Source organism: Pan troglodytes, chromosome 5, assembly GCF_028858775.2.
Source record: "Pan troglodytes isolate AG18354 chromosome 5, NHGRI_mPanTro3-v2.0_pri, whole genome shotgun sequence".
Classification (NCBI taxonomy): Eukaryota; Metazoa; Chordata; class Mammalia; order Primates; family Hominidae; genus Pan; species Pan troglodytes.
Genome location: NC_072403.2, coordinates 168,213,843 through 168,240,183, shown reverse-complemented (window position 1 = coordinate 168,240,183; position 26,341 = coordinate 168,213,843). Strand labels below are relative to the sequence as shown.

General features: G+C 41.7%; 1 long non-coding RNA gene across 1 annotated transcript in view; it reads left to right on the top strand.

The window, feature by feature from the left end:
* Positions 1-18,794, top strand: part of LOC134810251 (uncharacterized) — a 128,917-nt gene extending 110,123 nt beyond the window's left edge. The window contains exon 3 of the long non-coding RNA XR_010157856.1: positions 18,195-18,794. This is a non-coding gene — a long non-coding RNA (uncharacterized LOC134810251). The remainder of the gene's footprint in view (positions 1-18,194) is intronic.
* The last annotated feature ends 7,547 nt before the right edge of the window (positions 18,795-26,341 follow it).

The window sequence follows — 26,341 nt, the reverse complement described above, 5'->3', positions numbered from 1 at the left end:
GCTAGGGATATGGAACCAACAGATATATGGGATACCCTTAAATCATCAGTACCCGACTTGATTCATGGATCTAAGAAATATTTCTTAAGAACCAACTATAATGCCAAGCACTGTACTAGATGATAGATATAGTTGTGAGTAAAAATTAAACACATAATCCCTGCCCTCAAAGAGTGTTCAGTGTAGCAAAGAAGATAGATTTTAGTCAAATAATCACATAAATGAACAGGAAATAAAGACTTTCCTAAGTGCTGCCAGGGAGAGGTTTAAGGTGACTTAAGAATAAACAGTAGGGAAAGTTGTCTAGACACAGATGCCGACAGAGGCTCCTTAAAGAAGGCATATGTGAGCTGAGATCTGAAAGATTTGTAATTGCAAAAAGAAAGAAAGGCACAGGAAGTGGGGAGGGGCAGAAGGATTCCAGTGGAGGGCACGGCAAGCAGCAAAGCCCTGTGGCAGAGGTGGCTTGGGGGTCTTAGAGGGCTGGAGAGCAGACCGACGTGGCTGGAGCCTGCTGCAAGGTGACCATGTAGGACCAGATAGCAGCCAGATCATGCAGGTCTTGGTAGCCATATTAAGAGTTTTTGTCTTTATTCTAAGGGCAAGGAGAATCACTGAAATGGTTTAACCTGGCTTGCGTGCATGTGGGTGGGGTGGTGTGTCACTGTGTATGTGACGATCTGATTTGCAGTTGAAAAAGATGAGTGTGGTTGAAATATGAACAGAAGATTGAAGGCGAGCTTGTCAATGAGTGGAGATGCTTTAAAAGGACCTTGTAGTTGTCTAGGAAAGAGCTGATGGTGGTTGAGATTAAGGTGAGGGTGGCAGAGGTAGGGCAAGGTGGAAGGTTTTGAAAGATACTTAGGAAGTAACTCAGTAAGACTCAGTGCAATGATAGGCTGTAGCCTGGAGTTTCTTCTGATAGTTTTGAGAAAGCCCATCTTATTTGTAGTGATTTTTAATTTTCTATCTTTTCAAAATGAATTAATTTATTTGGGTGTTGATGCATACCTACAAGAGTTAAGGAGTGTGTGAGGCACTGGAGAATTTCATGAGCATTTCAGGAATGTGCCTGCCCTCATGGGCTCACAGCTGGATGGTAGGGTCACTTTCTTTGTAAGCGCGCTATATTCTGATTTCTGTACAATATTTTTCTGTATGTTTCTCTCAAACTATGCCTTAGAATGCCATGGCGACAATTAGGCATTGCAACATTTGCCATCATGGATTGTGTTGAGCAGCTGAAATCTGCTTCACAAGCAGATAACCAAGGTTCATGCAGTATTTTCATTTGTGAGTTTCTGTCTTGCTCTCATACCTTCATTGGTGTTCAAATGTACTGAAACTTCCCTGTTGTCTAAAAAGTATGAGCCATCTCATCTTTTTCCTTTGAAAATGTGGTTTTGATTGCTCAAGTTCCATCTATTTCCAGTCGCACTTGCACAGGCTCTAGCAATGGTGGAGGGACCGGACGCAGCACCTTGGATGCAGTAGATTGGGAAACAGATGATACATTGAAAGGTGGAACAGGAAATCCTCACCAAACCACTTTCAGAATTTAACCTCCCACTGAGAAGTTCTGATATGTGAAGGACGGATTGTGCTGGCTGTTTGAGGGAGAAAAGCTGTCTTTCTAATAGCTGCTTCAAAACATTTCCCCTTTGACTGCTATAGAGTCTTCGTTTTTAAAAACAGAAGAAAGCTAAAAGTAGAGAGGAATATAAAATGAAGAACAAAAGGTATTTTCTTAAGCTGGTTGCTAAGCACAGTGGGCATTGTAATACTTGTCTGTCTCCTTATTACCTTTTGCATCTTATGATCTTTATTTCTATTTAGTAGAATAAAAAGTTAGACCTCAAATTTATCTCTATTGGATGCAGAATGATTTTCTCACACTACCCTTTCATCTGATCTCTTTTATATAGATAGACACATTTAATTCTTATTTATTCTGATCTTTAAAATCTTAATTTTGAAAAAATGTCACTGCTGTGGGGTTGACTTCTCTGGGTTCATGTGCAGAAAAATTCTTTCTGCCTTTGATGCCTTCTATTTCTTCCACTTCATCTCTCACTGCTAGTGATTCTGAGTCACATGGTGATTGTTAAAATTCTAGATGCCAAGGTCCCAGACATTCTGATTCATTTGACTGAAGATTAGGCTGAGGAATCTGATTTGTATATAATATCCCAGGTTACTATCTTTTAGGGTATCTTTGGACGTCTCTTTGGGAAACATTGCTTTAACTAAAGGAGCATCTTTTCAATAAGGGAAGTCTGTATGTATAGCAAACCTACACCCTAGTTTTAAAAGTTCCTCAGAAATGCATCACTGGGGCAGTGCGTTGTGTGCAAATGTGTGCTCCCTCTCTTTCCCCATGTACTCCTTCATCTACAATATATCCAGGTTGAAATGCCATTCTTTTTTTTCAAACACTCTTATCAAAAAAGTTTTCTCTTTCTGTCTCTGTGTACCCTATTATAAGACAAAATATATAAATCTCAATATTCACTTAATAACTTAAAAATATGAGAACGTTAAATCCAGAATTGTGTCTTCAGATCGCTCAGCCTGTTACTAATTTTTGTGCCGTCAGTGATGTAGAGTCCCCATTGTTATCTTTTCTATTTGAGAGATCTGTCACAGAACTGTCACATCCCAGCCTTGCATTTTGCCAAACTTTCTTTAAAAGTATGTTAAGTGGATGAACATCTCTAAGACAAATTTAGACTGTGTGAATGTAATATCCTAAGCCATCATCCGGTATGAATTTAAGTCCCACTGACCACCATGCAGTGGTAATCAGTTTTGTACAATGATCACTCGCATGCAAAGACCAAAGTAATCATCATTTCCTTTTGGAATGTGCTACAGGGCCTCACTCTTGCAAGACACCTGAGACTCTCAGATGATGCAAAATGAAGGTGCCATTTGCAACAGCACAGGAATACTTTCTCTATTCTTGCTATTGTTACCTACGAGAGTTAATTGTTTCCAGGTGCATCTTGAAGCACTCATTAAAACAGCCCCATATGGGTTGTAATTGATTAACTGGAACGGCATCTTCAACCTCTGTATCCTGTGAGCAGTTGGAATAAACTGGCATGCTTCACCCACTCACACATGCTGTGGTTTTGGAAGGCTTTTAAAAGGAACATTTTCTAAAATGATTTTCTAAGATACAGCACCAAATAGTCGGGTAAGATGGGATGACATGAATAAAGTGATTGTCTTAGAAGTAACCCAGAAAAAAAGAGTTTCTTGTGGGGAGGGGGTGAGGGTCCTTGGATGTGTTGCAGGTGAGTTGTTGGATCATTGTTTGTTTTGGTTAGTTAACTAAGAGAGTCTTGGCTCAGCGGTTGCTGAATTCAAACTTCTTGGTGATGATGAGATTTGGAATATTTGTGTGGAATTTGAAAAATGGAACTATAACCCATTCATGAGTATTTCCATGTTATTACTATAGGAGAGTATATTTGTCAGAATAAGGAACCCTAGCTGCTACAAGATCAACCTCCAAATCTTAGTGACTTTTCACAATCAAGGGTTATTCCACCCTCCTGTAATAGTTTGCTGCAGGCTGGGTAGCTTTTCTGGGAAGCTCTCCTCTAAAAGAAGGCTCAGAAATCCAGGTCGCTTCTAACCTGTCTTGCTGCCACCTTAAGCACACGGCCTCCCGGGATGCAGAAGGAGCCATGCTTGCGTGGACAGCCTGCGAGATGTCTTCTGCGAGGCCTAGAAGGGACCCATGTTCCACTGGCTGGAACTCAGTCCTGGAGACCCAGCCTATCTTACAGGGAGACTAGGAAGCAGGTTCTTCCTGGGCACTCACTCAGTACCAGAAGATTGGTAGCATGGAGTCAGTTCCCCATGAGGAGAACAGGCAAGTTCCGTAGTGTAATACCTCCAGTGGCTGTGGCTGTGTTTTAATTGGAAACAAAGAAATTCAGCTTAAAGAGTTTGGCTTCTGCTTTGGGAAAGAAGGCCTTTAGAGCTTTGTGGATTTGAGTTCTCACTCTTATTCTGCCACTTATTCCTGTGTGATGTTGGATAAGTTTATAAAATGAGAATAAAACAACATTTAGTTCGTAGGATTGGTATGAGAATTAAATGAGCCAATGCTCAGAAGTTGCATGTGTGTGCTCAATAAATGTTAACAATTATTGTTGTTATTATTATTAGAAGTTGTTTATTTCCCTGGTTGATATGGTTTGGCTCTGTGTCCCCACCCGAATCTTATCTTGTAGCTCCCATAATTCCCAGGTGTTGTGGGAGAAACCTGGTGGGAGATGACTGAATCATGGGGTGGGGTCTTTCCTGTGCTGTTCTCGTCATAGTGAATGGGTCTCATGAGATCTGATGGCTTTATAAACAGGAGTTTCTCTGTACAAACTCTCTCTTTGCCTGCTGCCATCCATGTAAGATGTGACTTGCTCCTCCTTGCCTTCTGCCATAATTGTGAGGTCTCTGCCACATGGAACTGTAAGTCCATTAAACCTCTTTCTTTTGTAAATTGCCCAGTCTCAGGTATGTCTTTATCAATAGCATGAGAACAGACTAATACACTGGTGATCTGAAAGGAAAAGCATTTATATAGCAGTGGCTTTCAATGGTGCCTGACTAACCAGCAGAGTCACTGGTGAGATGTTTTTGAAGTACACATGGGGGCAGGAGGGAAGGGAGGTGAACACTCCAGATGTGATGAATCCCAACCTCCCTCCATCTGCATGTTAACAAAACTATGCAAGCTGCTGCCCAGCCACAAGTAGAAACCACTGGACTGCACCTCATACAAGGTGGCCGATGGGATGCCCAAGGCTCGAAGGATATTTGTGGAAGAGACTACTTCATGTAAGTCTCCAAGGTGAGTCAGATGTCAGAATGGAGAATTTCATAGCAGAGAGGGGGTCCAGTGTCCAGCACTACAAGTCATTCAGAATGTTAGGAAACTCTCAATCTGCGTGATTAATGTGTGATAGCTGCATAAGGTGACCTGGGCACTCCTGGTATTGGTTTCTCAGATCTTCCTAAGAGCTTCTTTTTAGTCCTGTTATCAGCCCTACCTCCTGATCCAATTCCATCTAGCCTAAAGCCATTTGCCTAGGAGAGAGGTACATAGTTGGAGAGAATTAACCCCTCTAAGAAAAAGGAGGAAAGCCTTCCTTTTTTTCTATAGGATAATGGGCATAGTTCCACATGCCCTGGTTCTCACAAGTCATCTTTCTTCTTATGAAACATAAAAAAGCTCATGCCTTTAAAGGCTCCCAAGCCCACTGATGCATCCTGAGGGCCTTTATTTTCTTTTCTCCTGCTCAATTCCCCTCTGATAGAAAAGCCTGAGAGCATTTCAGCAGTGAAACTAAAAGAAGTTATCAATCAGGATGGGCTTAGTTATGCTGTAGTAACAAGCAATCCCTGAAACTCAATGGCTAATTACCAGGGTAATTTCTTTCTCTTGTCACATGGCCCTCAAGGTTGGTAGAGAGCTCTGCTCTCTGCGGTTCTTTCTCCAGGATCCAGACTGAAAGATCAGTCATTGGAGGGAAGATGGCATCACTTTGAAAAGAGAATGCTGGGCATGTCTAGTATGGGCAATTAAAGGCTCTGGCATGGAGGGCATGTGTGTCCCAACACATTGGTCTGAAGCAGTCCTATAACCACTTCCACAGCACCCACCAGGGGGTCAGGAAGCTAGGTTTTTCTTTTTTTTTTTTGGTACCCAGAGTGAGAGGAGAACTGGCTATAGCTGAGGACAACTGCTGGCTTCCACAGAAATTCAAAGGTCAAAACCATGTTTGATTTTCAAATACCTGCCTAAGAATGTATTAATAGCTGTGTAGAAAAAAAAATCATGGTCATTGTAAGAAAATACATCACAGAAAGGCCTCCCACTCCAAAGCTACACTGAGAAATTACTCAAACTTTAGCCTCAGAAGTGGAATTTCTTTTCTAAAGTTTATGATATTGGGTAAATGGAGAAATTACTGATGATGGCTTGTTTATTTATCTATTTTATCTGTCTAAAATTTGGGTAGATAATTCTTGCATTTAAGAACAAATGGGTGGACTTGGGTTTTTGGATGTTTGATTGTATTTCTGCTCCATGCGGGTGGGAACTGTTCTCAATTTGTAATTCTCACATCCTGACTGCTGACTGAACTGTGTCTTGTGTAGAATAGTCCATCTATCCATATTGACTGGAATAAGCATGGAATAAAGACTGGGCACTGTTTTTCTTTTTTTTTTTTTTTCAAGACAGAGTCTCACTCTGTCACCCAGGCTGGAGTGCAATGGCGTGGTCTCAGCTCACTGCAACCTCTGTCTCCCAGGTTCAAGTGATTCTCCTGCCTCAGGCTCTGGAGTAGCTGAAATTACAGGCATGAGCCACCAGGCCTGGCTAATTTTTGTATTTTTAGTAGAGATGGTGCTCTACCATGTTGGTCAGGTTGGTCTTGAACTCCTGACCTCATGATCTGCCTGCCTCAGCCTCCCAAAGTGCTGGGATTACAGGTGTGAGCCACCATGTCCAGCCAAGCACTGGTTTTATAACACCTTGGCATATCTCCCAAGTATTTCTGAGGAAGTTGTGAACATCTCAAAACAAAATTAATTTCAAATGATTTTCATTTAGAAAACAACATGACACTTCTGGTAATGTCACAATTTCTAACAGTAAAACCATACATGTATGGCATTCTTGAGATGATTCTACCCTTAGGATTCTCTTGAACACTGGAATAAAATGTGTATTACATCTTTGGTAAGAGTGTTGTCAATTAGATTCTTGCCTATGTGGGGGCATATCACCACACAAGGTATAATATTAGGTCTTGATCACATAGTATATAGTATTTTCTAGGTTGTCACTTTTCTTGGAAATATTTCTGGAATTGTCCATTGGTAGCAATCTATTTTTATTAATTATTTAGAAAGTTCTATCTCAAAGAAATGCAGTTTGCAAGGAGAAGGAATGAAAAGTTTTCTTAAGTCCTTCAGTTTGAATATCATACCTGAAAATCAGTTTACTTGAATATGAGTTCATTGTAACTCAGTTTAGCATTCAGTTTGTGAGCCATATTAAATAAAATAATTTTCTTTTTATTTTTTATTTATTTTTCTGGTTGAGACGGAGTCTCACTCTGTAGCCCAGGGTTGAGTGCAGTGGCACGATCTCTACTCACTACAACCTCCACCTCCCGGGTTCAAGCAACTCTCTTGCCTCAGCCTCCTGAGTAGCTAGGACTACAGGCATGCACCACCATGCCTGACCAATTTTTAAATATTTTTAGTAGAGACAGAGTTTCACCATGTTGGCCAGGCTGGTCTCAAACTCCTGACCTCAAGCAATCCACCAGCCTTGGCCTCCCAAAGTACTGGGATTACAGGCGTGAGGCACTGTGCCCGACCAGAACAAATGAAACAATTTTCATTCAGCAGGTTTTGTTTTGATTTCAGTTCTTCTTGCCTTTCAGTATTTTTAAAGAATATTACTATTCTTAATAATATGACTTTTTGCATTTCATTATATTCCTCTCTCTTAATACAAGATGTTGCTTTCGAAATGTGCTCACAGTTCCCCCAGCACCTAGTCGCACTAACGACTTCTTTCTCCTACCCCCAAGCATAGGGTTTGTCATGGCCATTGTTAAATATTAGGGACAATTGCCCAGTGACACCGAATTGTGGCCTATCTAGCTTTTCCTCTCTGCTTTGGCCCAGACAGAACAGTGATGCTGAATGGCAGCCCATTAGTCCTTAGAGCCATTGACACAGAGAGAAGAGATTGCACAGAAGCCAGTTCTTTCTTACCTTGTCATTGTTCCCTGACCATAGGCTTTCTGGAGATTAGAAATAACTGATTCTTTTAAAGAGAATGCCTGCATTAACCAAATATAAAGATATGTAGCAAATGCTACATTTGCAGTCATCATAAAGCTGAATGAAAAAAGAAACACTGCAAACATACTGAAACAATTAAGCAATGTTCGTTCCTAATTTTAGGATGGGAAGAATATCCTTTGTGCACTGTAGAGTTGGTAAGACAACATTCTCAGGCCCACTTTTTAGTTAGTTACCAACTCCTAGAAGCCAGTGGAAAATCACAGTCTTTGATGTGTAAAATAACTGAGAAAAGGGGTGTAGAGCCTTATAAAATACCTGAGCTTAATCTGGACCAGCCAGGAGCAAGACTTGAAATCCTCTTGCTGAGGAAAATGAAGGAAAGCATACTTGCCTTTTGAGGCACAAAATAAAAGAAACCTATAAAATTTGTGTGGCACAGTGTCCCAGAAATCAATTATGTAATTTTGTACAATCATATCAGGTAGAGTATCAACCCATTACTGAAACTCGGAGCTTTCAAACCTAATGGAGACTATTTGACATTCCTAGGCGAGCTGCCAAAGGCCCGTTTCCAATTGCTACATGACAATTATTGACACAGACATGCACAGGCAGGGAAGGGTTTTCAAGGAAATAATGTCAATAATTTTCTACTGTGTTTTAAGCTAAAAATCAGTGAAGGTGAGTGACTAGAATCCTCATGGAATCCATATCTACACATCCCTTGGGTCTTGGAAAAGAATTCTTTACTGTGCAGAATAGCAATGGCAGTAATCGAGAAAGTGAATATCCACATGAAATTTAATTAGGTTGGAAATGGAGAGTTGAGCTGTACAAGCTGGAAATGTTCAGAATTGTACTCATCTACAATGCCTAGGTATTGAAGACTACACCCCTCAAGTTCCTCTTTACTCCATCCACTCTGCTTATCATGGCCAGGCTGATCTTTTTTTTTTTTTTTTTTTTTTTCCTGAGACGGAGTCTCGCTCTGTTGCCCGGGCTGGAGTGCAGTGGCTCGATCTCGGCTCACTGCAATCTCCATCTCCTGAGTTCATGCCATTCCCCTGCCTCAGCCTCCCGAGTACCTGGCACTACAGGTGCCCGCCACCTCGCCCAGCTGATTTTTTATATTTTTAGTAGAGACGGGGTTTCACTGTGTCAGCCAGGATGATCTCCATCTCCTGACCTTGTGATCCACCCACCTTGGCCTCCCAAAGTGCTGGGATTACAGGCGTGAGCCACTGCGCCCGGCTGGCCAGGCTGATCTTTTACAGCTTGGAGCCCATCTGGCTACTCTCTGCTTTGGAGCTCACAATGGTAACCTTCTGTTCACTTTTCAGCCCACATCCTAGTGTTTGGGTCTGTTTCTTTATGTGGTCTTACCTGCCATTGTTCCCAATGAATCGCTCCCCAAATTCAGACTGTTCTCCTGAATTCATCTCATATCTGATGAGCTTATTCTCCCTTCTGTGCTGACTCTCATCCTCTCCCCTGGTTCTGAAATATCTTCTCCATATACTCAATTTGCCAGTCTAATTCTGTTTACTTTTTGAAGTCGTGCTTGAATCTAGTTGCCTCATATTACTCATAGAAGCTCTTGTTTACTGAGGGTCCATTAAGGCCCAGGGCTGTAATAACGGTGATTTGTATGTTATATCTATGTTTTTGATACGTCTGTCTTTCTCTGATAGGTGCATAAATATACTGATGCAGGCCATAAACAGGAAGTTGTTTTCTGCCCACAGATGAAGTATGTTTCTTATTGCACAATCAAATGACATTTTTTTTCTTAGAGACAAACATAATAAACATGCATCATAGGCATTACTGTTCCCACTTTAGAGGCAAAGAAACTGATGTTCAGAGGTATTGAGTTTCTTGTGTAAATTCATTGAGGTAATCAAATAGAGATTCAAATACAGGCCTCTCTGATCCTAGAACCCACGTGAGGTTGTGCAGGATTCTCTGTTTCCAGCATCCAATCATCTCTTTCTCTGAAGTTTCCCGAAACTTAAGGAGTAGTGGTGATGGCAACAGAACAGGGATAACAGCTAGAATTTGCTGTGAGCGACTTCACATGTGGCTAATGCTGCTCCCTTCTTGCCATCCCTGATCTCCACTGGCTCTCACAACAATTCCAACAAGTTCTCCCTGGTTTTCAGATGAAGAAACCGAGGCACAGAGAATTTAACTAGTCTGCCCAAAGCCAAGCAGCTCATAAGGAACAGAGTTGGGGTTCACACTTGGATCTTCCTGACTCCAGAGCTTGCACTCTTAACCCTCTAGTCTTTGGCCTCCCACACAATCCTACTTTCTGGTTATTGTTCCATGGTCCTGCCTCCACAGCTGGGCTTCTCAAGGCTGGGAACACCCTCCTCTATTTCCCCCACATCCCCACAGTCAGTATTATGTGATGAAAAACCTGCTTTTAGGCACACACTATTTTCCTGTTGAGGCTGCTGTGGAGATCTGGGGTTGGTTTTGTTGGACCATGATGTCCCTCCATGGACCTAAACTCAAGAAGATGCACATGTCCTTCAGTCCAGACCCAGGATCCAAGCATCTTTTTGTGCACTGGTTATGGGAGAGGGTAAAAAGAGGTTAATGAGGCACCTTCCTGTGTCCAAGAGAGACAGACAAGCTGGCCCAGGCTGAAAACGATGAGGAAAATGACCACCAAGGGTCATCATAAGCCAGGTCAAGGGTCTCATAAGCCGTGCTTGGTACCATGTGTGGTCCATCTAGGAAGCTGGGCCCATTACAGGCAGAACTAGCAGGGTTCAGAGCAGGAGGTCTTTGTAAAAACACCTCCTCAAAATGATCAGGAAAGAAAGCAGTGTGACTTCTTCTTGTACTTTGCATAAGAAGGCAGATGAAATTGGTTTCTGACTATTATGGAAAACTGTTTTGGGGCATATGGTAGGGACCACCCAGACGAGGCCCTCCAAGACCTTGTTGTCTAGGGTGATTTATTCCCTTTATTTAGAGATCCAGACAATTAATCATTTATTTATGTGATGATAGGCTTTTGGCTGTTAGACCAGATGCTGTATTACTCTATGAGATTAATAATAGTGGAGAACTATATAACTTATCTATTTTACTTTTTATCTTGGCTTCTAGGAAATGTAGAACTCAATTTGATACTCAATTTCTATGATTACACATAGCCTAGGTTTTTGGTACATCCACCTTTCTCTCTTAGATACCTAAATAATTTGATACATGCAATAAACAGGGAGCTGTTTTTTGCCCACAGTATGCTTCTTATTGAGCAATTAAATGACCTTTTTTCCCCTTAAAAGATTGAGTTCTGCCAGCTCATGGAACATGCTTTTTCATCGATGATTTCCAGAAGAGAGAAAATACCAAGGACCTTCTTGGACAAGTTTTGTTCAATTACATCTTTAATCCTGTTGCATAATTTGTAAAATTTAAGACACATTTAAATTGAATCTAGCGATCTGTATATAGTGGGAATTCTAGCCTGGGCCTACCTTGGGCTTCAGATCTCTTCAAACTTGCTCCATGGATGATCACCTGAGCCCGGGGAGGCCCAGGCTGCAGTGAGCCATGATTGCACCACTGCACTCCAGCCATGACTGCACCACTGCACTGACAGAGGAGACCTGTCTCAAAAAAACAAAACAAAACAAAACAAACCTCCATGGGTTGGTGGGGGTGCTGCTAGATGCCGATTTCCTGGAGGAGTTGTAGTTTGGCAGAGAATACCTGGGGTCAAGAGGAAGGGGGAGGATGTCTGTGTCTAAAATTGGTCCTTACTGTAGCCCAGTGGATTTGTTTTCCAGACTGGAGTTGAAGGGCTGTTTCAATGAGGGACTTTATGATACACAAAGAGGCAAACAGTGTTGGTGTTTATGGATGAGTGGTACCAGAGGTTGAAGGAGAGGTGCTTCCCAAGATTGGATCTCAGTGTAGTCTTGGTTCCTTGAGGACCAAGGACCTTTAATTCAGACACTGTGGACACAGGCAGAGAGGCATGAGAGAGAAGGCTTTTCAGGGGAAGCAGACATTGACAAAGAAGGTCTGAGCAGCTACCGTCGTGACTGAGGAAAACACTTGAATGACGTCTAGGGTGTTGAGTACAAATAAGCGTGGTTGTGAGACAGACAATGGGACTCCAGAAAACCCAGGTGAGGACTTGGAGAGGGATGGGAGATTCTGTAGTAGACAGATGCATATGTATGGCTCCTTTGTCAAGTTAGTACTTTATTCATTCTTGTTTTTATTAATAATGTGACCATATTAACATCCACTGGCTGCTGAGGCTTGGGACAACCAGGGTGACACCTGTGTTGTATGAAACCATGGAGAGGCTAGTGCCTGCGGGGACAGGATCTCGGCTTGTCTCTCTCACTCCATGTGTGCTCTCTAGAGCTTGTGTGGCTCTCATGACCTGAGCACAGATGAGTCACTGGACTGGCTACCTCACCTGTAAAATGAGAGATCTGGACCACATCATCTCTAAGAACATTTCCATTTCTAAAATTGTAAGATTCCATTATTTGGTACAAACTAGGATGCCAGAAATACATGAAGATGAAACAAAGGGAGTGTATGAGTCAGTTTGGCCTGCTATAACAGAATATCATGGACTGGCTGGCTTAAGCAACAAACATTTCTTTTTTTTTCTTTTTTCTTTTTTTTTGAGACAGAGTCTGGTTCTGTCACCCAGGCTGGAGTGCAGTGGTGCAATCTCAGCTCATTGCAACCTCTGCCTCCCGGTTCAAGTGATTCTCCTGCCCCAGCTTCCCGAGTAGCTGGGGTTATAGGCATGTGCCACCATGTCCCACTAATTTTTGTATTTTTAGTAGAGACAGGGTTTCACCATGTTGGCCAGGCTAGTCTCAAACTCCTGACCTCAAGTAATCCACCCGCCTTGGCTTCCCAAAGTGCTGGTATTACAGGCATGAGCCACCGCGCCCAGCCACAGACATTTTTTCTTGTAGTTCTGGAGGCTAGGAAGTCCAAGATCAAGCCTCCAGCAGACTTGGTGTCTGGTGAGGGCCCCCTTTCTGGTTTGTAGATGGACATCTTGTCTGTCCTCACATGGCTGAAGAGAAACAATGATCTCTGTTGTGTCTCTTCTAACAAAGACTCTAATCCCACCATGAGGGCTTCACCCTAATGACCTAATCACCCCCAAAGGCCTCACCTCCTGATACTCTCACATTGGGGATTAGGATTTTAACATGTGAATTTTGTGAGAGAGACACAAGCATTCAGTTTATAACAGAGAACAAACAAACGAGTTGGAAATCGAGGCTACTGGTGTGTAGGGGCAGAGAACAGACTGAGTTTTGAGTCCTCAATTCGCCACGGGGACCCTTTGACCTTGAATGGGTTATTTAACACTGCACTCAGCTTGTCAAGCTTACATCCTGAATGCCAATCCTTGCCTCAAACACTTATTGTGAGAATTACGTAAGTGTGTGAATGCGTGTATTCAAAACTCCAGGTGTGTGCTGGCCATGGTGTATGTATGCAGTGAGGGGTGTGTGTGCTTTTGACTGATGACCACGCACCAGCTTTCTAGACCACATAGGCCTCTGGGACCTGGGGATGCTGGAGCCTCTCAGCTGTTAGAAACAGAATGGAAAGGCACAGTCCTTCTTTGAGTCAGAAGACCTGGGTTTGAGAATTACCTCTGTAGTTTACCACAGGAGATACAGAATAGTTCAGAGTCTGTCTTCTTCATCTGTAAAATAAAGCACTTGGATTCTATATATAAGCTTCAACATTTTTTTCTAAGTTGTGTGATTCTAAGATCTGTAAGCTACTAACCTCTTTGATAGAGGAGCTTTTCTTTCCTTCTTTTTATTTTTTTGAGATGGAGTTTCGGTATTGTTGACCAGGCTAGAGTGCAATGGCCAATCTCGACTCACTGCAACCTCCACCTCCTGGGTTCAAGCAATTCTCCTGCCTCAGCCTCCCAAGTAGCTGGGATTACAGGCATCCCCCACCATGCCTGGCTAATTTTTGTATTTTTAGTAGAGATGGGTTTTCACCATGTTGGCCAGGCTGATCTCAAACTCCTGACCTCAGGGTGAGCCAGCCGCCTTGGCCTCCTAAAGTGCTGGGATTACAGGTGAGAGCCACCACGCCTGGCCTGGAGCTTTTCTTTCTAATCTTTCTACTTCCCACTACGCCTTGCACATAGTAGGTGTGGTAAATACTAAATGAATGACCAGTGAGATGGCTCTGGTAATTTAATTCTGCTGTCCTCAAAAGAGGAAGCAAACCTCACTTAGAACCGAGGGATGCAAAACCTTAATTCTCTGAGTGATGAGCTATCTGAGTCATGCTGTTTCAAAGATTTGGGCTTGTGGCCTAAACTGATAACAAATTCTTTCCATTAAGAAATTACTCTCTCTGGTGAACCTGACTTTTGAAGCAGACAATGCAGACACCGGCAGAGCGATCGGGTCTGCTCATAAAATGATTGCAGCCAGGTTGGACCATTCAAACAAAAGCCCGGCACACCCTAGTGATACCAACAGAATATCGCTAAGACCTGCAGTCGGGTGGGAGGCTGGAGAAGAGCATAGCTAGACATTTCCTTGGTGCACGCCTGAGTCTCTCTAATTCAAGGTTCAGAAACCAAATTTGCTACATGACGATTTTTGAGTAACTATTCACCTGTAAGCACCTAGCTGAAGCATGAGGGTGTCTACATGAAGGGAATCTCACTGTTGAGAACAGTCTTTATGCTTAAGTGGTAACTCACAATCCAACAGATACACAAAATGTCACTCTGTGTCTCCCTGGCACATAAGAATGAGTTGGATGTGACAGAGCCTGAGACCCTTGCTTTTTTTTTTTTTTTTTTTTTTTTTTTCATCTGCTTTTGGGAAATGTGTTGGTCGGGCTCCAGCGGGAGAGCAGAATCTGGAGAGAGATGAGTGTGGGTGGTTTAGAGGGAGAGGCGACAGTGGGAAAGGTGGAAAGTGAGGAGGGAGAAAAAGCACCTTTGTAGCATCGTCTCCTGGCCTTCTTTCTGGATGACATTCTTCCTGTCTTTTCTCCTCTAGAGAGATTTTTCGAGGCTGCTTATATCTGGCTGTCCAGGTTTTTTCTTCTCTTTTGGAATGGGAGGGAGGAAAGAGGCTTTTCTCTTTCCCATCCAGAGTCTAGTGACTCCTTTTCTCCTGGTGCAGTGGCAGGGCTCCCAGCCCATCATGGAGCCTGGGCTTTGCCAGGGTCCCTTTGGGATTTAGTAAGTTTCTATCATGTGAATGTGCAGATGCCACAGAACCAGAAGAGTTACGTGTCTCTGGTTGGTTGTTTTTATTTTTTTATTTTTCATATCACTGGGGAAAAGTGCACCTTTAAGGTTTCATCCAAAGCAAAGAATTGTTGCTGTTGACTTTTATCCACTTCCTAAGCACTGCATTTCTTTCAGCCTTCATCAAAGGCATAATCCTTCATTCAGAATCTTTTTCATCACTTTAAATAGTCCTCCCGCCTTTGTTGAAGTTTTCTGCCTTTAGAGAGACGAGGTCAAATCTGCTCCAACAGTGGAAATAAAATGGGGGAGGAGAACTAGCTGTAACCTTTGTGCTTAAAACTTGAAGATGGTGTACAATTTTTTTTTTTCAAAAAGAGAGCTACTGTTTGACTATTCTGATCTCTTAAGATGCATCTGAAAAAGATACTATATTTTAAACAGAAAATGTTAAGAAAAAGCCTGTGCTAACATATATATTTCAACAAAGTTTTTAGAGAGAAAAAATGATCTCCAAATTGTTTGAGAGAGTCAGCCTGGTTCTATTATATCTGTGTAGCAGCAGGGTATAACAAAGCTAAAGATTTAAGGCAATTTTGACACCTTAAAGCAGAACTGCACAGGCTTTTAAACCCAAAGAGGATTCAGCCTGCTCACTTATTACTTTCCACATCTTCAAAAGGACAATGTCTCTTTTTAAATCTTTTGGCTTTGCTGTGAAACCATGGGAAGTTATTGACTTTACAGGCACTTTAAGTATACAATCAGGCAGAAAAAGGACATTGGTGCACTCGGGGGCTGCGAGTTCAAATTCTCATCTCTTTGTGGCACTCTCCTCCCCGCTCAGACAGAATTGAAAAGGGCAGAACAAACAGTGAGGGGCTTCCATGGGTTTTGATGGGGGCCCTCTCATTGAGTCCCAGGCACCTGAAACCGTTCTGCTAAAGACAGGCTCCTTTCTCGTTTCTGTTGTTATTTTTTAATTTGACAGCTCCCAGGGTTTCTTCGGATGGTATGCTCAGAAATGCCATACTTCCTTGTAGCCCCTGCAAGCTAAAACAATGAACAAGCAATTAAATCTCATGCTTGAGGGCCTGTGCTGATTGCTTGCAGGAAAGGGGCACAGCCCAGCCTTGTTCATTGCATATGGGGCACAGGGTCTGGCTGTTTCCCTTGGAGGGTAAGCACCTGCTGCCAGGCTGTGTCAGGGGCGGGCTGCAGGGGCGCTTGAGTGCTAGAGGAAAGGGACTTGATGGGAAACAAAGGTCCACCAAGTCACCTGTATCCAAAATGGGTGCTGGCTGATGTTGACCTCCTAAGGTCCTGTCAAGATTGTTATTTGTTAGCAGAGCACAATTGGCTGTGACTCCAGTTTTTCTTCTTTATTATCCTTTGATGAATTAATGTGTACTAGGAGCATGGTTTGCTCTTTATTTTTTATTAAATAGGTATTCTTGGTTTTGGCTAAAAAGTTTAAGTTAAAAAATTAATTTAAAAAGTAATTAATAACTTAATAAATCACTTTTTAATAACTCACTATATACATATTGAAATTCTACTGGGGCTTGCCCCTGGGAATTCATGGATAAGCAATATATAGCTATGTCCTGCCGTACTGGATTATACATTCTTGCACGGGAGACTGCCATTGATGAAAAGGCCCACATTGTCGTACAACAGCAAATGTGCTAAATGCCCTAAAAGAAAATCAAGCAGTGAGGTGGGAATGCCTAGCAGATGGTCTAAACTGGGGTAAGGGGTGATAGACTACCATCCTGAAGATGTGAACTTGAACTGAGGCTAAAGGGGAAGGAAGCGAGGTAGTACAGGGACAGGAAAGCCATGGGAGATGAGGCTGGCCGGGAGCCAGGGTCAGGTCCTGTGAGGTCATGTACATCTCCCTAAGGATTTAAAAACAGAAACAGGCTCATGCCTGTAATCCCAACACTTTGGGAGGCTGAGGCAGGCAGATCACCTGAGGTCAGGAGTTTGAGACCAGCCTGACCAACATGGTGAAACCTTGTCTCTACTAAAAATACAAAAAAGTTAGCTGGGCATGGTGGTGTGAGCCTGTAATCCCAGCTACTTGGGAGGCTGACGCAGGAGAATCTCTTGAACCCAGGAGGCAGAGGTTGCATGAGCCGAGATTGTGCGATTGCACTCCAGCCTGGGCAACAAGAGCAAAACTCCATCCCCCGCCCTGACACACACACACAAAAACCAGATGAATGGGACCTAATTAAACTAAAAAGCTTCTACACAGCAAAGGAAATAATCAATAGAGTGAAGAGACAGCCTGCAGAATGGGAGAAAATATTTGCAAACCATACATATGAAAGGGGCTAATATCCAAAATATATAAGGAAATCAAACAACTCAATACTAAGAAAACAAACGCTAGAATGGCTATTATTAAAAAGACAAAAACAAACAGATGTTGGTGAGGATATGGAGAAAGTGAACTCTTCAACACTGCTGGTGGGCATGTAAATTAGTACAACCTCTGTGCAAAACAGTATGGAGATTTCTCAAAGAACCAAAAATGAGAAATACAATTTGATTCAGCAACTCCACTACTAGGCATCTACCCATAGGAAAAGAAATCAATATATCAAAAAGATACCCGTACTTTTACGTTTATTGCAGCACTATTCACAATAGCAAAGATATAGAATCAACCTAAATATCCTAAATTGGATGAAGACATTGTGGCATATAAACACAATGAAATACTATTTAGCCATAAAAAAGAATGAAATCATGTCTTTTGCAGCCACATGGATGGAACTGAAGGCCATTATCTTGAGCAAATCAACCCAGATACAGAAAGACAAATACACATATTTCCACTCATAAGTGGAAGTGAAAAAATGTGTACAAATAGCCATAGAGATTGGAATGATAGACAATGGAGATTTGGAAGGATGAGGGAGCAGGAGGGGGTGGAGGATGAGAAATTACTTAATGGGTACGATGTGCATTATTTGGATGATAAATATGTAAAAGCCCTGACTTAACCATCATGCAATCTATGCATGTAACGAAAGTGTTCTTGAACCCCATACATTTATATAAATAAAAAAAAGATTTTAATTTTGACCCTTAGATCAATGCAGAGCTGTGAGAAGACAGAAGCAGTGGAATGACACCACAACATCTGTGCATTGAGAAGGGCGCTCTGCTGCGGCATGGCAGTGAGTACAATGAGATGGCTTAGGAAATAGATGGATGTACCTCAGATTGAGGTGGTCCAATGAGGATGTAGTTCCGAAGGCATATTTCTGAGCTCTTTAGGAGGGAGAATGGACAGGGCTTGTGATGGCTGGGGTTGGAGGGAAGGTGAGGGGTCTGGGATGGCTCTTTGGTGTCTGGCTCGCACTGCTGAATGAGTGGCGGTGCCACTAGCTGAGAAGGAGAACATGGGAAGCCTGCTAGATTTAGGAGAGTACTTGAACTTCATTTAGACCTGTTGAGTGGGAGATACCCCCAAAAGGAGGTATGGTGTAAATAGTTGCCTATAAAGGTCTGATATTCAAATGAAGGATTGGAAGCATCTGAAAATGGAAGCTGCCAGTATGGATGAGCTGTCTTAAAGAGAGGCTACGAAATGAGAATGAAGACCAGGACTGAGATATCAGAACTCCAGTGTGTGTGGGCCATAGCCCAGAGACTTAGGAGAGCCCAGAGCGGGAGGAAACTTGGAGGGTGGGGCAGCTCAGGGTGGGAAAGGCTGCTTCAGAAAGGAGGGCCGGCCGGGGGTGGGGTGGGGTGGGGAGGGGGATGCCTTGGAGACCACCAAGGTGATGATTCACTCAAGGATGGGTGTGGGCTCATCCTTGAAAACACTTGTGAGGTAGAGATTATTATTATCTTCCTTGAATAGATCAAGGAACTGAAGCTCAAAGAACTTAAATAACTGGCTTCAAATCACACACTAGATAGGTGGTGGAGCAGAATTTGAAGCTGGTTCTCTAGGTCCAGATCCCCTGCGCCAGCCCTGTCTCTCTGTAGCTTTATTTCTTTCACATTCAAGCAATTTTGTTTTCTAGAAAAGGAACAACATAATGGTATTTTGGTTTGTTAAATAATCATGATGAGAAAGAGAATGACAACTGACATTTAATGCGAGGCTTATAAAATGATTAAAGGTTTTGAATACTATATGATAAATAGGCTTTTAAAACCCATGTATCTGACCTCTTATTAGGCTGTTTATTTCAAAACTGACAGTGCAGCTAAAACAATTGCTGAGGGACTGCATATATCTTCTGCCTCAATTACTTTCAGAGACAATTTAGTCAAGATGATTTTTCTGAAGTTAGCCAATGTAATTCAAAACCAGATAGGTAAAAGAGAGGCCAGTCATTGAGGGTGCACATGGAATATCACATTAGGGACTAAGAGAATTAAAATGAACTGAGGATTTCTGTTTTTCCCGTCTTTATGATGATCAGAAATTGAGGCAAAAGATTAAGTATATGTCTGTTGATTTCAAAACACACTGCATGGAAAATTCAACTTCTTCAAATGGTATGTGGATTTGGAAAACTCAAACATGGACTGGAGTGGGTTGGGCTCTAGGGGTTTTAGATATTCTGTTGTATGTGGTAGTATGGATAATGAGAAGTTGATGAGTCGGAGAGTATATGAGTCGCTGGCCGGGAAGTAATAAGATGATTCAGATTGGGAGTTGTGAAGGTCTACCTCGTTCTCTGTGGGGGCGGTTGCTAGAAAGGAAACTATTTAAACCCTTCAAGGAAACGAAACCCTGAAAACACATAGAACCTGAAGAGTGAGGAGAAAGAGACTGGGTCCCCAGCAGGGGACTTGCTCTTTTTGAGGGCCCTGTAATGCCCTGGGCTTAACTCTATCTCTGCCTTTCCGCCATGTGCTGTAATGGTCTGATAATTGGTCTGCTTCATAGGAGCATGAACGTCTTATGGCAAGGACTGTGTCTTTCTCACCTTTGTGTCGATTACTTCAGTGCCTGGATCATAGAAGACGTTTGTTAAATAAACATTTTTTAGAAGGTCGAGCAAGTAAACAAATGTCAGGAATTAGAAAGAAAGCTAGGGAAAGGGAAGGAAGGAGGAAGAAGGGAAGAGCTCTCTGCTAGGAGAAGGAGAATTTGGGAAAATCATGTGTTTATGTGTGCCCAGAAGAGTATTATTCATGGCTTGAGTGTGAATCTAAGACCTGGATACCTTTTCTGACAGAAAGGTATTACATTCTTCAAAATTAAAAGGAGAAGTTTCCTGAAGAGTTGTTCAGGTGCAAAGAGAAATTCCATCATGAATCCAGCAAGGCGGAGTTGGGTTCTAAGATGACTTGAGCAACACAAATGTATGAACAACCAACAGGAAGCAGAGCCTGTCCAAAGCCTGATTTACTTAGTTAGGCTGAGCTAATTCCATTTGCGAGGTGGCTTTTGTAACAAATTTTTGTCCTGAGGTGGCCAAAAAGTTCTTTAGTGCTTTAAAGCTGACAGAGTGTGGGGTAGGAAAATAAAAACAGCCCAGTGGGAATAGATGTCAATGAGGTATGGGAAAAAGACCCTTATTCCAAGGGTAAGATCTCTGGAGATGGGCCTCTTCTCAACCTCATTTTCTTGCTTTGGGCCCTGGGAAGGAGGAGGTCTTAGTCCTCAGCATCTCATGAGATTAAAAGTAAATCTGGGCTGGGCACAGTGGCTCATGCCCGTAATCCCAGCACTTTGGGAGGCCAAGGTGGGTGGATCAACTGAGGTCAGTCATTTGAGACCAGCCAGGCCAACATGGTGAAACCCCCTCTGTAGTAAAAATACAAAAATTAGCTAGGCGTGGTGGCAGGTGCCTGTAATCCCAGCTACTCAGGAGGCTGAGGCAGGAGAATTGCTTAAAAACCCAGGAGACAGAAGTTGCAGTGAGCTGAGATAGTGCCACTGAACCCCAGCCTGGGTGACAGAGGGAGACTCTGTCTCAAAAAAAAAAAAAAAGTAAATCTGTTCAGTGGTGGAGAAGAAAAGAAAAGTCAAACCTGGAGGACCAATTTCTTGATGACCAGTCTTATTTGCTTATTTATAGCAATAGCCCTTTCCTAATTGATTCATGGGAGTCAAGGATATGGCTTGCACAGTGCATTCTTGAAGGTGTAATTTCCCTTGTGACTTCGCGGAAGACATGATCTCTGAAGCTGGGCCTCTGACTGTCCTGAAGTTCAGAAACAGCTGAAGGATCATTACTTTTTCCTTTCCTCTGTGGGCCAGGAAGCTCTCTGGTTAAGAAAACTTTGCCCACCAGGGACATTAGTTAATTAACTAATTAATTAAATTTATCAATTAACTAATTTGATTAATTAAAGAGGCATCATTGTAATTTACTGTATTTCATATAAATTAGATTGTTGAAGGAGTTGCCTTTTTTTGATTCCTTGATAGTATTTGCCACTCCATGGTGTAAGATGATAGGTTAAAAATCAGTCAAATAGGGAATGATGAAGATCAAAATAAGAGTCATGGAGTTTAAACTTATGCACATCAAAGTAGAGAAAATATGTGCTTTTATCTGAATTTCTTGCTATGAAGCTTTGGGAGTGTTTCTATAGATAACATTTTAATGGATTTTTGATTCCAAGTTTTCAGCGTTACAAAAGGATGGCTTTTAGATTTTTCTTCAGTGCAGGGGAAGAAATGAAAGGCAAGACTTGGTTCTCTGCACTAATTAAGAAGTAAAGGGCTAGAGAAAAAGCCAGGCAGCATCTATAAAGGGTTTGGATTCAGACAGCTGCTTGTACCCTGAACTCTGACAAGTGTCTTAATCTAAGTCTATAAAATGGGTATATCTCAAAGGAGGCTTGTGATGAGGAAATGAGATAAGGCATCTATTGTGCCTGGCACCGTTATCCATACTAGTGCACAGAAGTGCTCAATAAGTGTTGGCTGTTATTTTTCTTTTTTCACGTTATCAAAATTTGTTATTAGAATATAATGTAACTTTCTTTCCTTATCCCTATGACTCAGAAGTTTACAACAAAATATTTTCATACTTCCCTTTATATATGATTTCCCGTCTGGTTTTGCTGACATTAGTTGACTACATGGATAGATGTGATAAAAGTTTCTCAGACACTGCATATTCTGGAAAAAAAAAAGTACCACATCTTTGGATATCCTAGAGTTTACTGGAGATTAAATATATTAGAAACTCTTAAAAGACAGTCATGCTTTTAAGAAATTCATCCTCTGGTAATTTTCTTATTCAAGACATACTTTTAGGTTCCAACTATGTCTATAATTTGCATTTATCTTTAAAGAGACTATTTTTTTTATTTCCTTGAATGATTTTTTAAAGCGCTCCTCAGGAGTGCATCATCCAGAATTTCCTATCTTGCTGAAGTTATGTTTTATGCAAGAGTTTCTGGGCTACTCAAATTTCTTTATCCTGTGTTGCTAATGGATTTGCTGTTGATCACCTTCACGTTATGTGACAGCTGCTTGAGGAATGGGCCTTTATTATAGAAAGGCTTGACAATAATTTGAGTCATATTTTGGAAGGATACTTTCATTTGTCCCTGGTACACATTAAATTTGTCTGAGTAGATGCTCAAGGTTTGGGAACTGTTTTTAACTTTCAACAGTTTCCAGTCTTAAGTTCCACCAGCAGGTTCCCGAGTAGGCTGGTATATACCTATTTTATCCCTCTACTGTTCCTGTATTTTTTTTTCACCACTATTCAAAGTAGCTTTTAAGATTTGAGAAGAAAAGAGTGAGTGGACCACGGTGGGTATTGGGGGGTGGAAAATGCCAAATTTCTGGGTTACCATTTGTGGTTTATTTGCTCTTTTTGTGCATGTCTTTGTTTCCCAGTGATTAAAACTTGGTTTAAATGTTGCTACTTATCCACCTGTCAAGGATGGTGTGAGAATGAGTAATAATATCTGAGCCATATTTTTGCTCCTTAGTAGAAAGGTGCTATATAAATACAAAATGTTATTTCATTAAAAATACTTGTATGATAACAGCATATGTTAAATTCAATTTCCTTGACCAATTTTATAAATATATTTTGCTGTTACAATATGGTTGTTTTTATGGTGAGTACGTGTGTATCCTACACTCTGTGTTCTATTTTCCGCCTGGGTGGTATAACATATCAAATGTTTAAGAAAAATAAAGACACATTCTAGAGAGATCATGAAGCTACTGCTAAATGTTATTTTTAGGGGGATTTCAAATAGATATTAGTGAGATACCTACTGAATTATTGAGGATACGAACTGTACAACCATATAATAGGACATTATGAATAGGTAGGCTGGTATATACCTGTTTTGAGTAAACAGTGTATTTTTCTTATCAATCTTAGTTCTATGTTGGTGGTTTGCAGCCCATGAGACAGAAGCATTTTATGGTTAAACCTAAGATCCTGGGCTTCAGTGGCCAGACATGATGCTTGTTGGCATCACATAGTGGGGCATTGGAAACCATGTTCAGCCCAGGGAAAGGACATCCCTTCCTGTCTCAGACCATCCATTGGGAAACTTCTCCTTTTGCTGAAGAGGAGGATTTGAATACCTCCCATCACTACAGCAAGCCCAGAGAATGCAGAGTTGGCAGATACATGGAGACATGGCACCATTACAGCACAGTGTGGTCATTTTTGATAATTTTTTCTAACGTAGTATAGACCTTCAGGCAAGTCATAACAAAGGCCTCCTGCTGCCACTTTCTCCCATCCACATTTTTCTCAGCAATTACTTGGCTTATTACCTCACAGGTAAGAGATACCTCCATCTGCACCACTCACCAAATTATTTGCAACTCTACCTATTCTAAAAAACTTTTTAGTTTGAAATAATTTTAGAATAAAGAGTTTCTAAGACAGTACAGGGTCTTCCCATATACCCTTCACCCAACTTCCCCTAATGTTAGCATCTTACATAGTATGTTTATCAAAACCAAGACATTGACAATGGTGCAATATTATAAGTGAACTACCAACTTTATTTGGACTTCTCAACTTTTCCTATTAATGTATTTTTCTGTTCCAGGACCCTCTTTGGGATATCATGATACCTTTATTCGTCATGTCTCCCTAGTTTCCACCAATCTGTGATAGCTTCTCTGTATTTTCTTGTCTTTCATGACTTTAGATGTTTTGAAGAGTAGTGGTCAGGTGTTTTGTAGAACGCCCTTAATTTGGGTTTATCTGGTGGTTTCTCATAAACATTCTGAGGCTGTGGATTTTGGAGAACACCACCACAGAGGTGACAGGCCCTTCTCATTGTATCATATCAGTGGGTGTATAATATCAGCATGACTGCAGGTAACATTAACTTTGATCACCTGGCTAATGTGATGTCTGTTAGGTTTCCCCAATGCCAAGTTACAGTTTTTCCCTTTCTGTCATCTATTCATAAAAGCAGGTCACTAAGTCCAGCATATACTTGAGGAAAGGGCCATTAAACTCTACCTCCTGGAGGGAGGTAGAGTATCAAAGTCATGTTTTAAAACCATAAGAGTGATTAGTAAATTTAGAAAGGGATACAAATATGATGCAAATATCCTGTTACTTCTTAAAGTTCAACCACTAATTTTAGCAAGTATCAATTAGTCTTGCCTACAGCAAGGATAGCTGTGGTGTTCCAATGACAATTCTCTATTTCTCCGATTCCCTCTACGTTTATTGATTGGATTTCTTATGTAAGAAAGATTGGTCTTTCTTCTTTTGTTTATTTATTTGTTTATTTATATCAGTATGTGCTCATGGATATTTATTTTATTCTTTAGGTGATAATTCAGTACAATCGAAATTTATTATGGTGCTCAAATTATATTAACTCTGGCCACTGGGAGCTTTTTCAGATAGATTCTTGGGTCCTTTTGACATGCCTTCATCTTAGAAACACATTCTTGGGGGGTACTTTCTTACTTTCTGATAATATAACATATTCCAGGATCACCTTGTATTTTCCTTGTCCTGGCCTTGGAATCATGGGGAGTCCATTTGTGAAAGCTGAGGCCTCCTACTGGCAGCCATGCTGGGCAGCCATCTTGAAATTATGCAGGGAAGGCCCACCAGCCTCTGAGATGGCTGCTTCCTTTCTGCTGACCTCCTGACTGCAAACTCATGAGAGACTTTGAGCCAGAACCACTCCATTAGGTGGCTCCTGAACTCTTGACCCAAAGCATCTGTGACATATAAAGTGTTTGTTGTTTTAAGCCACTCCATTTGGGGGTAATTTATTACACAGTGATAGATATTGAGGTCAGATTTTGGTGATTGGAAGTGGTTGCTTCTGTAATGAACACCTAAAATGTGGACGTGGCTTTGAGACTGGACAGTAGAGGAGAAAGTTTGAAGAGCTTTGAAGAAGTTGTTCATAGAAACATGATGGCCTGGAGGCTGTGGTGAGGACTTGAAGGAAAGTGAGGAAGACCCATCTGGAAACTGCACTTGTGTAGCGGCAGGACATTTAGCAATGGTGCCACCTGTAAAAAGTGTGCCTAATGAAGGGGGTGGCCAATAGCTTAGGGGATTTCAAACAGACCTTGAAGGTGCCTTCTGGCTCCTTTTTGTTGCTCACATTAAAATGCAAGAGGAGACAGAGAAGTGAAAGACTGTTAATCACAAAGGAGGAAGACTTGATGGTTTTGAAAATTCCCTGCCTCTCCAGGTGGGAAAGAATGCTGAAATGAAGCAACGACATCCAGGCAAAGATGAATCTGGGGAACTACCAAGAAATCGTTTTCTAGCCAGCTGCAATAGCCAGAAGAATGTCCATACCTATCTCCTACCTTCCAGTCTCATGCAAGCTCATCTCATTATTAGATCTAAATTTGCAGAACCTTAGCTGCAAAGAAGTGAGGGAAATAAAGTTACTTGTTGGGCAACCGTGTACATTTAGCTAAGTGCTAAAAGTCTGTTACATGAAAGAAGGGGAAACATATTTTAGGGACAATTAGCAGTCTCTTTCAAGTCCCAAATCCCCTCACGTTCTAAGGAAGAGCTGCCAGACATATGCTTGCAGGACTTTATAAGGGGCGAAGACATGGATCCTCTGTCTTCACGTCCAGCAGAGTTCAAAGAGACAACTGAATGGAATCACATAGGGATCCACAGACTTAAGGTGAAATATTTGGCTTTTCTCCTTCCTTTTCCATAGGGAACAAAAGGGTGTCCCCAAAACAATTTTGAGAGAATCCAAGATTAGTTCACAGAGTTTGCGGTGTCTGTTAGAAGGTGAGCTTGGCACAGGGAGTGGCAGAAACTCTCA